The sequence below is a fragment of the Lacerta agilis genome, chromosome 14, assembly GCF_009819535.1.
Source record: "Lacerta agilis isolate rLacAgi1 chromosome 14, rLacAgi1.pri, whole genome shotgun sequence".
Lineage (NCBI taxonomy): Eukaryota > Metazoa > Chordata > Lepidosauria > Squamata > Lacertidae > Lacerta > Lacerta agilis.
Genome location: NC_046325.1, coordinates 4,856,220 through 4,869,574, shown reverse-complemented (window position 1 = coordinate 4,869,574; position 13,355 = coordinate 4,856,220). Strand labels below are relative to the sequence as shown.

The window sequence follows — 13,355 nt, the reverse complement described above, 5'->3', positions numbered from 1 at the left end:
CTTGGAACCCAAACACTGAAAACCCGGAAGCGTAAGTGTTCCGGTTTTGAGAACTTTTTTCGGAAGCCGAACGTGCTCCGTTTTGAGTGTTACGCTGAGATCTGTCTGTTTTTGCTATTTATTTTGCATTTTTTTTTGTTTTTGTAACTGTGTGGAACTGAGTTCAGCTACTGATTGATTGATTGATTGTGTGACTGCAGTACATCGTTTATTGTTTTCGTTTTATGGATCAATGGCCTCGTTAGATAGTAAAATTCATGTTCAATTGCTGTCTTAGGGGTTGTTTTTAAAAGCCTGGAATGCATTAATCCGTTTTGCGTTACTTTCTATGGGAAAGCGCGCCTTGGTTTTTGGAACGCTTAGGTTTTGGAACGGACTTCCGGAATGGATTAAGTTTGAGAACCAAGGTACCACTGTATAATTCTTTTACAGTTTTATTAATGAAAGAATAACACAATTATTCTGTTGTTGTAGTTGTTGTTGTTGTTGCCGCCATCATTCTTTCTTTGATCTGTCCTGAATTAAGAGTGGGAGGAAACATATTTCTCTGGTTCCTGACTCTTTGCTCCGGAGAAGCAGAATTCTGGACTCAATGGGGAGCCCTTTGGCGGTTTGATTTGGTACCAGTGGACGTCCTCCCCTTAGCCCTTCTCCCGGCAGGAGTTGCCCACCTTCGGGACCCCTCCCCTGGGTCTTTTGTCTCTAGGGTGAACATCTGTCTGGGCAGCTACTCACCAACCCCAATCTTGCCTCTAACAAAGAGAGGCTTATAAAAACCAGAGAGGGGTGTTGACTGGCCACAAAGACAAATCACAGGTCCTTTCAAAGAGGGGAGGTGAGGAAGGAGACACCCCAAACAGGTGTGATTCCCACACCCTCAGACTCTTCCCAGACACATACCTTTTTCTTTCTTTCTTTCTTTCTTTCTTTCTTTCTTTCTTTCTTTCTTTCTTTCTTTCTCTCTCTCTCTCTCTCTCTCTCTCTCTCTCTCTCTCTCTCTCTCTCTCGTTACCTTCATGGTATCTTTTAACAGGCAGGAATTAATTGCTGCAACTTTTCCCACCACTGCACGGATGATACCTGGAGGTTTAAAGTTGAGGGGGGCGCACGGGTGGGTGGGAAGATCGGGGGCCAGAAAGGGAGTCCCGGTTTTATTTTGTTTGTTTTAGATTTTAAACATCTTTACTGAAAGTTCAAAAAATTACATAATTACACAATGCACTACACGTTGTGAGATGTAAATAAAAGACAGAGAAAGAAAAATAGAAGCAGAACCCAGGTAGAAGTGAAAATAAAGGGGGGGAGGAAACCCCCAAACTGTATATAAAATAGGAAGGGGGAGGACTACGTAGAACACGATAAAATTGAGAAACCTTATGTTGCAGGGTTGTAAAAAAAATTTCTCGATTTTATTGTTTTCTCCCTTTGCAATGCGCTTTGAGATTTTCGGGTTTTCTTTTTTTTTTTTTACAAGCAGTGTATAAACTATACGAAATAAATACATTAATAAAATGCTATTGTGTGCATAGATTTAAAGCAGAATCCTGGGAGCCATAGTTTTCTCACAACGGAGCTATAATTCCCAGTACCATTAACAAATTACAGAGGGAAAGTTGTGTCCTTTAAATGTACAAGCATGGAACACAGTTTCAGGCAAGAGGCGTTCCACGTGAATATTGGGGCCTAGGAGCTTATTTTTGCTCTTTACCAAAAGGTGTGCTGCGTTGGCCGGGAATCGAACCCGGGTCAACTGCTTGGAAGGCAGCTATGCTCACCACTATACCACCAACGCTGGCGACTGAGGCTGCCTCCAGCATCACCTTGGCTGGGAACTTCTCCAAAAACATCTGGCACTCCCTGTAGCATCAGGGGCAGATTTCTGGCCTTGATCTAGCAAGGCTGCTCTTAGCTTCTTGGAAAACTGGCTTTGCAGTACTGTACCATGGTTTATTGGTGCTGGAGGAGACTCTTGAGAGTCCCATGGACTACAAAAATATCAAACCTATCCATTCGGAAGGAAATCAGCCCTGAGTGCTCACTGGAAGGACAGATCCTGAAGCTGAGGCTCCAATATTTTGGCCACCTCACGAGAAGAGAAGACTCCCTGGAAAAGACCCTGATGTTGGGAAAGATGGAGGGCACAAGGAGAAGGGGATGACAGAGGATGAGATGGCTGGACAGTATTCTCGAAGCAACTGGCATGAGTTTGGCCAAACTGCGGGAAGCAGTGAAGGATAGGGGTGCCTGGCGTGCTCCGGTCCATGGGGTCACGAAGAGTCGGACACGACTGAACGACTGAACAACAACAACAATAACAACAAACCATGGTTTCTGAAATGCTGGAACTGGTAGGGCTGGGGCAGGGCCGGCCCACCTGTGAGACAAGCTGAGACAACCGCCTCGGGCGGCAGGATCCCCAGGGGCAGCAGATCTGGCCTCCAATTTCCCGACATTAGATTTTCACTCCCTCCTTTCTTTGCTAGCCAGTGTTGCAGTTTGCCTCAGGTGTCAAAATATCTTGGCCCAGCCCTGGTATGGGTGCTGCTCAAAAATGTCCCTTTGGTCACCTGAATTTTCATCTATTTTCTACTGCTCCCTCCCTCCAGCACTTCAGTTCTAAACAAATAGGTCCTGGAGCTCAAAGCCCCATGCTTGCCAATGGAAGCCTTTCTTCCTAATATTGAACACATTTTTTGGGGGGGGGGGGAATTGACTGTGACTACTCAAGGTGATGGGAAAACACTCTGCACATGTTTAAAGGCTCTCTCCCTCATGCCATTCCTTCACCTGAGTGAAACCTATGGTTGAAAACATGGTTGAAAGCAGTTTAAGGAAGATTGGAAAATGTTTACTGAATATATGGGGGAAACTTATGTACAGCTGAAAACATTGGCAGCATTAAGATAAATTTGACAGTGTAAATAAGTTTGGATGGATGCAATAATGGAATACTGAAAGGTTTAGTTTTTGTAAAATATGCAGGGGTTTATGATATGTAAAATGAACCATATAAAGAGAAGAAGGGAAGTCACTGATATCTTAAGGATGTAAAAATTGAGGACTTTAAATTGTAAAACAGAAAATGTAATACAGTAAAAAGTATAAAAAAACAGAGATCAGGTGGCGATCAGGTGGGGGTTAAGGAAGTACCCCCCCTCAAGTGGCCGGCTGTGCAGTCCTGTAGCCGCACCCCACCCTCGTCCCTCCTCAGGACCATCTATAGCTCTGTTCACTTTCAGGGGCAGGAAGGCCTTTGCATACCAGTTCCTGGCAGTCACAGTTCTCCTGTGCGCGGATCCTGCTTGCAAGCTTTCCATAGGCTCCAGTTTGCCACTGTGAGAATAGGATGCTGTGCTGGGTGGGCCCCCTTTGGCCTGATCCAGTAGGCTCTCCTTCTATTCAAAACTATACATTTAAAGAAGACATACTCCAAGAATCCCGGGAACTGTAGTTTGCCCCACCATAGAACTACAACTCCCGGCACCCATAACAAACTACAGTTCCCAGGGTTCTTTTAGGCAAGATCATGTCCTTTAAATGTACAGCATGTAACACAGTCTCAGGCAAGGGGGCACTCCCAGCCCCTCACAAAGAATGAGCCTGGGAGCTTATTTTTGCCCGCAAAGCATTAACCCTTTGCCAAAAAGCTAGGCTGCGTTGGCCGGGAATCGAACCCGGGTCAACTGCTTGGAAGGCAGCTATGCTCACCACTATACCACCAACGCTGGCGACTGAGGCTGCCTCCAGCATCACCTTGGCTGGGAACTTCTCCAGAAACATCTGGCACTCCCTGTAGCGTCGGAGGCAGATTTCTGGCCTGATCTAGCAAGGCTGCTCTTAGCTTCTTGGAAAACAGGCTCGGCAGTACTGTACCATGGTTTCTGAAATGCTGAAACTGGTAGGGCTGGGGCAGGGCCGGCCCACCTGTGAGACAAGCTGAGACAACCGCCTCGGGTGGCAGGATCCCCAGGGGCAGCAGATCTGGCCTCCAAGTTCCTGAAGTTAGATCTTCACTCCCTCCCTTCTTTCCTAGCTAGTGTTGCAGTTTGCCTCAGGTGTCAGAATACCTTGGCCCAGCCCTGGTCTGGGGGCAGCTCAAAAATGTCCCTTTGGTCACCTGAATTTTCATCTCTTTTCTACTGCTCCCTCCCTCCAGCACTTCATTTCTAAACAAATTGGTCCTGGAGCTCAAAGGCCCAGGCTTGCCAATGGAAGCATTTCTTCCTAGTATTGATCATACTTGGGGGCGGGGATTGACTGTATCTGCTCATGCTGATGGGAAAACACTCTGCACATGCTTAAAAGGCCCTCTCCCTCTCGCCATTCATTCACCTGAGTGAAACCTATGGTTGAAAACAGCTTCTGGCACTATTAAGTCCGGATTCCACTCTGTAGCCTCAGAGGCAGATTCCTCTTCCTAGAGCTCTTAAGAAACTATGTTTCCCAGGATTCTTTGGGAGAATGCCATGCTCTTTCAAACGTATGGGCATAGCTGTCAACTTTTCTCTTTTTTTTAAAGGAACGTCCCTTATTCCGAATAGGATTCCTCACAAGAAATGGGAAAAGTTGACAGCTATGTGTATTGGGTGTATGTATGAACAAAATAAAAAATAAAAAATTCCTTCCAGTAGCACCTTAGAGACCAACTAAGTTTGTTCTTGGTATGAGCTTTCGTGTGCATGCACAGTGAAAGAAAGTATCTGAAGAAGTGTGCATGCACACGGAAGCTCATACCAAGAACAAACTTAGTTGGTCTCTAAGGTGCTACTGGAAGGAATTTTTTTATTTTTTATTTTTTATTTTGTTTTGACTATGGCAGACCAGCACGGCTACCTACCTGTAATTGGGTGTGTGAGTTGTGGGGATGTCGATTTTTCCTAGATGTAGCCTTAACAGTGGTCAGGTGGTTGGACTTGTAAAAGGGTAAAAGAGTATTGGGAAATGATCCATAACGAAATGGGGGGAAATGTTTTAAAGTACTTCCCCCCCCCCAAAAAAAAACCAGAGTCCTCTCTGTTGCGGATAATTCAGGCTGAAATTCCCAGGTGTCGAAAAGGGTTATTTATGCCACTACTACGGTCCGTGTTTTGTTAGCCCCAAAATGGAAAATGAACAAGGTCCCATCCGAAAGACAATGGCAACTTAAAGTGACGGAATATGCACAGCTCACAGACTTAACATAGAGAATAAGAGAACAAAAAGAACATACATTTAAGGAAGATTGGAAAACGTTTACTGAATATATGGGAAATACTTATGTGCAGCTGAAAACGTTGGCGGCATTGAGATAAATTCAAAAGTGCAAACACGTTTGGGCGGGTGCAATAACGGAGTTCTGAACGGTATAATTTTTTTTAATTCGTAGGGATTTATGATATGTAAAAAGAACCATGGAAAGAGAAGAAGGGAAGTCACTGATATCTTATGGATGTAAAAATGAGTACTTTAAGTTGTAAAACTGAAAACTTAATAAAAACAATTTTTTAAAAAACCTAGTGATCAGGTGAGGGTGTAGGAAGAGCCCCTCTCATGTGGCTGGCTGTGCAGTCCTATAGCCGCCCCCCACCCTCGTCCCTCCTCAGCACCATCTATGGCTCTGTTCACCTTCAAGGGCAGGAAGGCCTTTGCATACCAGTTCCTGGCAGTCACAGTTCTCCTGTGCACGGATCCTGCTTGCAAGTTTTCCATAGGCTCCAGTTGGCCATTGTGAGAACAGGATGCTGAGCTGGGTGGGCCCCCTTTGGCCTGATCCAGTAGGCTCTCCTTCTATTCAAAACCATACATTTTAAGAAGACATACTCCAAGAATCCCGGGAACTGTAGTTTGCCCCACCACAGAACTACAACTCCCAGCACCCGTAACAAACTGCAGTTCCCAGGATTCTTTGAGTTAAGGTCTTGTCCTTTAACTGTACAGCAAGTAACACAGTCTCAGGCAGGGGGGCACTCCCAGCCCCTCACAGAGAATGAGCCTGGGAGCTTATTTTTGCCCGCAAAGCATTAACCCTTTGCCAAAAAGCTAGGCTGCGTTGGCCGGGAATCGAACCCGGGTCAACTGCTTGGAAGGCAGCTATGCTCACCACTATACCACCAACGCTGGCGACTGAGGCTGCCTCCAGCATCACCTTGGCTGGGAACTTCTCCAGAAACATCTGGCACTCCCTGTAGCGTCGGAGGCAGATTTCTGGCCTGATCTAGCAAGGCTGCTCTTAGCTTCTTGGAAAACAGGCTCGGCAGTACTGTACCATGGTTTCTGAAATGCTGAAACTGGTAGGGCTGGGGCAGGGCCGGCCCACCTGTGAGACAAGCTGAGACCACCACCTCGGGCGGCAGGAACCCCAGGGGCAGCAGATCTGGCCTCCAAGTTCCTGAAGTTAGATCTTCACTCCCTCCCTTCTTTCCTAGCCAGTGTTGCAGTTTGCCTCAGGTGTCAGAATATCTTGGCCCAGGCCTGGTCTGGGGGCAGCTCAAAAATGTCCCTTTGGTCACCTGATTTTTCATCTCTTTTCTACTGCTCCCTCCCTCCAGCACTTCAGTTCTAAACAAATAGGTCCTGGAGCTCAAAGCCCCAAGCTTGCCAATGGAAGCATTTCTTCCTAGTATTGATCATACTTGGGGGCGGGGATTGACTGTATCTGCTCATGGTGATGGGAAAACACTCTGCACATGCTTAAAAGGCCCTCTCCCTCTCGCCATTCATTCACCTGAGTGAAACCTATGGTTGAAAACAGCTTCTGGCACTATTAAGTCCGGATTCCACTCTGTAGCCTCAGAGGCAGATTCCTCTTCCTAGAGCTCTTAAGAAACTATCTTTCCCAGGTTCTTTGGGAGAATGCCATGCTCTTTCAAACGTATGGGCATAGCTGTCAACTTTTCTCTTTTTTTTAAAGGAACGTCCCTTATTCCGAATAGGATTCCTCACAAGAAATGGGAAAAGTTGACAGCTATGTGTATTGGGTGTATGTATGAACAAAATAAAAAATAAAAAATTCCTTCCAGTAGCACCTTAGAGACCAACTAAGTTTGTTCTTGGTATGAGCTTTCGTGTGCATGCACAGTGAAAGAAAGTATCTGAAGAAGTGTGCATGCACACGGAAGCTCATACCAAGAACAAACTTAGTTGGTCTCTAAGGTGCTACTGGAAGGAATTTTTAATATTTTATTTTGTTTTGACTATGGCAGACCAACACGGCTACCTACCTGTAATTGGGTGTATGAGTTGTGGGGATGTCAATTTTTCCTAGACGTAGCCTTAACAGTGGTCGGGTGGTTGGACTTGTAAAAGGGTAAAAGAGTATTGGGAAATGATCCATAACGAAATGGGGGGGAAATGTTTAAAAGTACATCCCCCCCCCCAAAAAAAAACCAGAGTCCTCTCTGTTGCGGATATTTCAGGCTGAAATTCCCAGGTGTCGAAAAGGGTTATTTATGCCACTACTATGGCCCGTGTTTTATTAGCCCCGAAATGGAAAATGAACAAGGTCCCATCCGAAGGAGAATGGCAACTTAAACTGACGGAATATGCACAACTCACAGACTTGACATAGAGAATAAGACAACAAGAAGAACATACGTTTAAGGAAGATTGGAAAACGTTTACTGAATATATGGGAAATACTTGTGTGCAGCTGAAAACGTTGGCGGTATTGAGATAAATTCAAAAGTGCAAACACGTTTGGGCGGGTGCAATAATGGAGTTCTGAACGGTATAATTTTTTTAATTTGTAGGGATTTATGATATGTAAAAAGAACCATGGAAAGAGAAGAAGGGAAGTCACTGATATCTTATGGATGTAAAAATGAGTACTTTAAGTTGTAAAACTGAAAACTTAATAAAAACTATTTTTAAAAACCTAGTGATCAGGTGGTGGTTAAGGAAGTACCCCCCTAAAGTGGCTTGCTGTGCAGTCCTGTAGCCGCCCCCCACCCTCGTCCCTCCTCAGCACCATCTATAGCTCTGTTCACCTTCAAGGGCAGGAAGGCCTTTGCATACCAGTTCCTGGCAGTCACAGTTCTCCTGTGCACGGATCCTGCTTGCAAACTTTCCATAGGCTCCAGTTGGCCACTGTGAGAACAGGATGCTGAGCAGGGTGGGCCCCCTTTGGCCTGATCCAGTAGGCTCTCCTTCTATTCAAAACCATACATTTTAAGAAGACATACTCCAAGAATCCCGGGAACTGTAGTTTGCCCCACCACAGAACTACAACTCCCGGCACTCTTAACAAACTACAGTTCCCAGGGTTCTTTGAGGCAAGGTCATGTCCTTAAATGTACAGCATGTAACACAGTCTCAGGCAAAGGGGCACTCCGAGCCCCTCACAAAGAATGAGCCTGGGAGCTTATTTTTGCCCGCAAAGCATTAACCCTTTGCCAAAAAGCTAGGCTGCGTTGGCCGGGAATCGAACCCGGGTCAACTGCTTGGAAGGCAGCTATGCTCACCACTATACCACCAACGCTGGCGACTGAGGCTGCCTCCAGCATCACCTTGGCTGGGAACTTCTCCAGAAACATCTGGCACTCCCTATAGCGTCGGAGGCAGATTTCTGGCCTGATCTAGCAAGGCTGCTCTTAGCTTCTTGGAAAACAGGCTCTGCAGTAGTGTACCATGGTTTCTGAAATGCTGAAACTGGTAGGACTGGGGCAGGGCCGGCCCACCTGTGAGACAGGCTGAGACAACTGCCTCGGGTGGCAGGATCCCCAGGGGCAGCAGATCTGGCCTCCAAGTTCCTGAAGTTAGATTTTCACTCCCTCCCTTCTTTCCTAGCCAGTGTTGCAGTTTGCCTCAGGTGTCAAAATACCTTGGCCCAGGCCTGGTCTGGGGGCAGCTCAAAAATGTCCCTTTGGTCACCTGATTTTTCATCTCTTTTCTACTGCTCCCTCCCTCCAGCACTTCATTTCTAAACAAATTGGTCCTGGAGCTCAAAGGCCCATGCTTGCCAATGGAAACCCTTCTTCCTAATATTGAACACATTTGGGGGTGGGATTGACCGTGACTACGCATGGTGATGGGAAAACACTCTGCACATGCTTAAAAGGCCCTCTCCCTCTCACCATTCCTTCACCTGAGTGAAACCTATGGTTGAAAACAGCTTCTGGCACTATTACGTCCGGATTCCACACTCCATTTAATTCCAATCAATCTACTGGGAGTTGAGAAAGTACGGTAAGAGTTTGAAGTCTTGGAAACAGTATTTGGCCCTCCCTCCAACCAATTTTTTTTTAGAGTAGGCGCGATAACAGCTTTTATTGAGTGAACTAGGATTGAAAAGGAGGGCGTCAGCTTTCAAGTCACACCAGCTTCTTCTCGAAATGTTGGCCCATAAGCTTGTTGCAGCCATGGGACAGGCTGGTGGGGTTGCCATCATTTCCCCTTAGCCCTGCTCCTGTGCCTTAACTTGTACTAGAACATGCTAGTAGGGTTTGCTAACTTTTCTCCCTGCCCTTGAGCCTGCAGCCCAAGAAACATCTGTGGCACTTTATCCCGAATAAAAGATTTACTTTTATTTTAGAGCAGGGGTCAGCGAACTTTTTCAGCAGGGGGCCGGTCCACACTGTCTCTCAGAACTTGTGGGGGACCAGACTATATTTTTGGGGGGGTGGGGGAGTGGATTTAGAAGGCGATTGGGCCGGATTCAGCCCCCAGGCCTTAGTTTGCCTAGCCATGTTTTAGAGCAGGGGTCAGCAACCTTTCTCAGCCATGGGCTGGTCCACCGTCCCTCAGATCTTGTGGGGGGCCGGACTATATTTTGGGAAAAAAATGAACGAATTCCTATGCCCCACAAATAACCCAGAGGTGCATTTTAAATAAAAGGACACATTCTACTCATGTAAAAACACCAGGCAGCCCCACAAATAACCCAGAGATGCATTTTAAATAAAAGGACACATTCTACTCATGTAAAAACACGCTGATTCCGGGACTGTACATGGGTTGGATTTAGAAGGCGATTGGGCCGTATCCGGCCCACGGGCCTTATGTTGCCTACCCCTGTTTTAGAGGCACATTCAAAAGCACAGGTGCATGGTCATTTTTTTAAAATTTTAACTGGCCACCCTATCTGGAGTTATAACACTGGGAAATCAAGCGGTTGAGAGTGATTTTATTTTATTTTTTCTACATGCAAAGGTTTTTCACAAGAGGTTCCCTGCCCTTCTTGTCCCTCGAAGTAAATTCAATCTGATCTTGGCTTTGCTTTGTTGAACACGCTGGGGATAAAGGAGGCAGCGGAATGAACTATTTAATTTAGCACTAATCGGATAATCCTCCCACCCCCAAAAAAGCCCAACATCCGCAAGAGCCACTAAAAGGAACAATCCCTCTAAAGGGATTCGCCCCTCTCAATGCCCCCTAATCCAGTTTTCAAAGGCCCCCTCCTCCTATTCAGTGGTGGGTTTAAGCTTTCCTCCTGGTCTCCCAAGCCTGTCTCCCCATCCCAGTCACACTGGCCTCCAAATAAGATTTCAGAACAGGCGCTGTGTATGTTTGCAGGAAAGTTCCACACACCGCAGGCAGAAATTCAAGTGGTGTGGAAGCTTCTCGGGGAAAGCTGCACCGGTTGGATCTCTGCCTGCTGTGCAAGGGGGTGAAAAGGACAGGGCTTTAACCAAACCTTGCTTGGAAGAAGCACAAAAGCTAGCCTGCCTGGAGGAAGGTGGTGGGGAGCTGCTTTGAAATTCGAGAAATTTTAACTACACACTCCCCTCCTGCCAGGTACCCCAGTCGCGTGGACGGCAGAAGGTGGCAAGGGAGGGGGCACAGTCAATTTGTAAACACACTGCAAGGTGCTAAAAGTCCGGATCAAAGGCTTCTTTTGCAATTCCACCATAAAAGGGGGCAGAGGCGGAGGAGGGAACGGGTCTTTTTCCCAAGGGAAAAAGTACACCTCCAGCCCCCTAAGTGAACAGCTGGGCCTGCCATGAGCAGGGGAGGGGACCCTCGTGGACCCATTTGCAGATCTCCGCCTCCCCTTCTCCCAGAACCCCACTATGCTCTACACATGTTAATTCCAAAGTTTTTGCATTAGCAAGGCTTTGTTGCGGCCAGGGGGGGGGGGGGTCTCAGATCCCCGCTCCGCCCCCCCCCGCCCCGCACGTGTGTCAGATCCCAGCTCATGGCGCGATGCTGGAGCCGGTTCCTGGTTGCCTGTTTGCTCAAAAGTTCGAGAAACAGCTCCACCGGAAAACTTTTTAAAGTATAAATGGATATGCCCAAGCCCCAAAATAATTTTGGCCTTGCCCAGATCATCAAACGTACATAGCCGTGTGGCCGAGCGAGACACTTTGCCCTTAGAGACGCGCAACAATTTTCCCCAAGCCGAACTCTCATGTTGGCACGCTCACACATGCGCGATGATCGCAGGTGACAGGAAGGCATAAGGAACGGGGGTGCGCGACCCACAAGAAGCCAGGCACCCCCAAACTCGGCCCTACAGATGTTTTGGGACCACAGCTCCCATCATCCCTAGCTAACAGGACCAGTGGTCAGGGATGATGGGAATTGTAGTCCCAAAAATCTGCAGGGCCGAGTTTGGGGATGCCTAACTAAACCATCCAACGCCGGGAGAGACTCCTCTACAAGATGGCTTGGAATCACAAGGCAACGTTCAACATGGTGCCAGAGACAGCCAAAAGATGTGGAAAGGAACACCCCAAAATAAATTTCAGGACCCCCCCCCCCGAAACCAGACACCCGCACATCCAGGAGCGAGGCCTATATTAGAGGGCATTAAATTCTGCCCGGTCGAATGATTTCCTTGGGCACAACTGGCACGTCGAGTGCCAGTCCCCATGCTAGCAATATCCAAAATATTTAGAAAATTTGAAAGAACCGCACCCCCCAAATCATATACATACACACCCACGCAGGGGAGTGTGAAATGGCAATGCGGAATTCCATCCGTTTTAATGCAGGGCACTGTCAAAAATAATATCCAAAATATGCAGAAAATAATATGGGAATTGGATCAGGTGCAATGAAATGCCATCTCACAAAGGATGTGTGAGTGTGATTCGGGTGGCTTATTTTGGGGGGGTGTGAACCCCCAGTTTCTTGTTCTTTTCTATACAGTATATTTTTGGCTGTTATTGGCATGGGGGGCACACCCAGGAAAAGCATTGGGGCGGGTGCAATTTCAACGCCATCTCAATGGAGAACTCACATCCCGGAGGTGTGAATTTGGGGTGACCGACAGCTCGTTGGGTGCACACCCCCAATATTTTATTTGTCATCTGGAGTCACTGTATACAGTATTTGCGAGCACTGTGCAAGCACAACAGTTTAGACTGGAGAAAAATTCTATGCCTCTCGAGTGGGGAAAGTCTCTCGGTCATGAGATATATGGTATAGGATAGGTCAAAGTCTACTTTGGGGGCTCAGGGACGTATAAATTTTAGCTCTTTTTAAAGTTTGCATCTTCGTGCAAATCAGGAACTTTTAACCAACTTCAGCATCGATGGCCAATAAAAGTGTCAAGTCACGGACAAAAGTGGTTCAGAGCACGTGCAGAGAGTTTTTTCTTTTCCTTGGCACCAGAGTAGCTGCAGTAATTTAAAACCACAGGGTTCAACTCTTAATTAAAAAGAGAAATAAAATTCCTGGAGCACACACATGCCTGTAAACCGTGACCAGAGAATCTGCTCCCCTCCTCCCAGATGTGTGAGGTTAGCTGGAGTTCCTTGTCAGTGGAGGGCAAAGGCACTCTGCACATGATCAGAGACATCCTCCAAGGTTCAGCCCTGAGGCTGACTCTTGGTGAGGCAGGATTCAAATTGTGCCCCGGGAGGACTGCAAAAGGGATCAAGGTTCAGTTCCCACGCCAGTCCCAAACTGCCCCTAAAATTCCGAGAGGAGGCTGAATCTGAGCATGTGCAGAGTGCATTTCTCTTGCCACGCAGTAACGACAAGCAGCCCACACCTTCTGGAAAGAGGCGTTTTACCAATGAAAGAGGCGCGTGCTGCTGTTTGATGATAAAATGCAGGACTCATTGTTGTTATTTGAAACTGCGGATTTATTTATAGAAACCCGCAGGGTGAAAACAGCCCAGAGCTTATCGGCTGGGAAGAAGATGCACTTCCTGTGAAACCGATCCAAGATCAGACTTGTGCATCATCGCGCCAGATTTGTGAATGCGTTGCTGCCTTCTAACATCTGGAATGTGAGAAAGGGGGGAAGATCAGATCATTCATTCAACTCGGCTCAGGCTGACAACAGCCGCTTCTGCGCGATGTCACTTCCGCGTCCGAAGCAGAGAAGCAATGGAGCTGTGCGCGAGATAGAGAGAAAGTGAGACATCGTGAGCTAAAAAGGGTCAGCTGGAGAGACAAAACGAAAGCTTGCTGGGAAAAGACTGGCCTTG

The 13,355-nt window shown here is 47.1% G+C and overlaps 4 non-coding genes across 4 annotated transcripts; all 4 read right to left on the bottom strand.

The window, feature by feature from the left end:
- Positions 1 to 1,720: 1,720 nt before the first annotated feature.
- On the bottom strand, positions 1,721 to 1,792 carry TRNAG-UCC. Its single transcript has one exon. It is a non-coding gene; the product is annotated as a tRNA-Gly (tRNA).
- Positions 1,793 to 3,653: 1,861 nt separating this feature from the next.
- On the bottom strand, positions 3,654 to 3,725 carry TRNAG-UCC. The gene has a single exon. It is a non-coding gene; the product is annotated as a tRNA-Gly (tRNA).
- Positions 3,726 to 6,024: 2,299 nt separating this feature from the next.
- On the bottom strand, positions 6,025 to 6,096 carry TRNAG-UCC. The gene has a single exon. It is a non-coding gene; the product is annotated as a tRNA-Gly (tRNA).
- Positions 6,097 to 8,383: 2,287 nt separating this feature from the next.
- On the bottom strand, positions 8,384 to 8,455 carry TRNAG-UCC. The gene has a single exon. It is a non-coding gene; the product is annotated as a tRNA-Gly (tRNA).
- Between the last annotated feature and the right edge of the window lie 4,900 nt (positions 8,456 to 13,355).